We start from the raw sequence: 2,500 nt of genomic DNA, 5'->3' as shown, positions 1-2,500 counted from the left end.
GCGGTCGGTTGCCTCGAGCACCATCGGCACACGCTGGGCCCTGGTGCGGCAGGTTGCCTCGACCGCCATCGGCACACGCTGGGCCCTGGTGCGGGCGGTTGCCTCGACCACCATCGGCACACGCTGGGCCCTGGTGCGGGCGCTTGCCTCGACCACCATCGGCACACGCTGGGCCCTGGTGCGGCAGGTTGCCTCGAGCACCATCGGCACACGCTGGGCCCTGGTGCGGCAGGTTGCCTCGACCACCATCGGCACACGCTGGGCCCTGGTGCGGGCGCTTGCCTCGAGCACCATCGGCACACGCTCGGCCCTGGTGCGGTCGGTTGCCTCGAGCACCATCGGCACACGCTGGGCCCTGGTGCGGCAGGTTGCCTCGACCACCATCGGCACACGCTGGGCCCTGGTGAGGGCGCTTGCCTCGACCACCATCGGCACACGCTCGGCCCTGGTGCGGTCGGTTGCCTCGAGCACCATCGGCACACGCTGGGCCCTGGTGCGGGCGCTTGCCTCGAGCACCATCGGCACACGCTCGGCCCTGGTGCGGTCGGTTGCCTCGAGCACCATCGGCACACGCTCGGCCCTGGTGCGGCAGGTTGCCTCGACCACCATCGGCACACGCTGGGCCCTGGTGCGGGCGCTTGCCTCGACCACCATCGGCACACGCTCGGCCCTGGTGCGGCAGGTTGCCTCGACCACCATCGGCACACGCTGGGCCCTGGTGCGGGCGCTTGCCTCGACCACCATCGGCACACGCTCGGCCCTGGTGCGGCAGGTTGCCTCGAGCACCATCGGCACACGCTGGGCCCTGGTGCGGGCGGTTGCCTCGACCACCATCGGCACACGCTGGGCCCTGGTGCGGGCGCTTGCCTCGACCACCATCGGCACACGCTGGGCCCTGGTGCGGCAGGTTGCCTCGAGCACCATCGGCACACGCTGGGCCCTGGTGCGGCAGGTTGCCTCGAGCACCATCGGCACACGCTGGGCCCTGGTGCGGTCGGTTGCCTCGAGCACCATCGGCACACGCTGGGCGCTGGTGCGGGCGCTTGCCTCGACCACCATCGGCACACGCTGGGCCCTGGTGCGGCAGGTTGCCTCGATCACCATCGGCACACGCTGGGCCCTGGTGCGACAGGTTGCCTCGAGCACCATCGGCACACTATCGGCCCTGGTGCGGGCGGTTGCCTCGACCACCATCGGCACACGCTGGGCCCTGGTGCGGGCGCTTGCCTCGGGCACCATCGGCACACGCTGGGCCCTGGTGCGGGCGGTTGCCTCGAGCACCATCGGCACACGCTGGGCCCTGGTGGGTTTAGGCACATCTTCAAATTTCTGCCGTGCCAATGCCATTTTTATGGCTTGTAAATTCATACAATGGTCCCCTAAGCCTTCACGTGAAGTTTCGTTGGAAGATGACTCGTTTTCTATTTTTCACGATTTTCGAAACTTTTTGCGGTTCGGGATTTTTTAAAATTTTTTTATAAGGATTTTTGGCCCCAAATTTTGTAGGCATGATCCTTCTATTTTTGTTGGCATGCACAAAAAAATTCAGCTAAAAACTCGAAGTAGAGAAGATTTTGTGACCGTTTGAAAAAAGTGTCCCCATTTCAGACACTTTAACGGCTACTGGTAGCAAACCTGTAAAATCTCAAATGCTCTTTAAGGGGGTGTGAATTCTCAGAGGTTTGATGAGGGATAGGGGGCCAACACAAGGCCAAGTACCAGCACCCATCGCACACCATGTGCGCACACCCCCCCGGCCCCCCTCCCAATCGCCGGAACCCCAATGCCGCCGGTCAGGTTCTCCGGCGGTACTCCGGCGATGCTCCGGCGATGCTCCGGCGATGCTGTCCCGAGTGAAAAAAATGCGGCACCAGCACATGCTGGAGCCAAGCATGGGCACCGTGGCTCAAAATCGAACTTCGGCCAAGGCCTCGACCATCAATGGCACATGATGACGCATGGTGATGGCACATGCATCGACCATCATCGGCATAGGCTGCCCTTCGGTACGGGCACTTGCCTCGACCGCCATCGGCACAAGCTGGGCCCTGGTGTGGGTTGTTGCCTCGATCACAATCGGCACATGCTGAGCCTTGGTGCGGGCGGTTGCCTCGAGCACCATCGGCAGACCCTGGGCCCTGGTGCGGCCGGTTGCCCCGATAACCATCGGCACACGCTGGGCCCTGGGGCGGGCGCTTGCCCCCAGCACCATCGGCACACGCTGGGCCCTGGTGCGGGCGCTTGCCCCGAACACCATCGGCACAAGCCGGCCCTTGGTCCGGGCTCCTGGCTCGACCACCATCGGCACACGCTGGGCCCTGGTGCGGGCGGTTGCCTCGAACACCATCGGCACACGCCGGCCCTTGGTGCGGCCGGTTGCCTCGACCACCATCGGCACACGCTCGGCCTTGGTGCGGGCGCTTGCCTCGACCACCATCGGCACACGCTGGGCCCTGGTGCGGGCGGTTGCCTCGACCACCATCGGCACACGCTCGGCCTT

Source organism: Durio zibethinus, unplaced genomic scaffold, assembly GCF_047325235.1.
Source record: "Durio zibethinus cultivar Kanyao isolate XHJ-2024 unplaced genomic scaffold, ASM4732523v1 HiC_scaffold_404, whole genome shotgun sequence".
Lineage (NCBI taxonomy): Eukaryota > Viridiplantae > Streptophyta > Magnoliopsida > Malvales > Malvaceae > Durio > Durio zibethinus.
The sequence above is the reverse complement of the archived record's forward strand: the minus strand, read 5'-3'. Positions refer to the sequence as shown.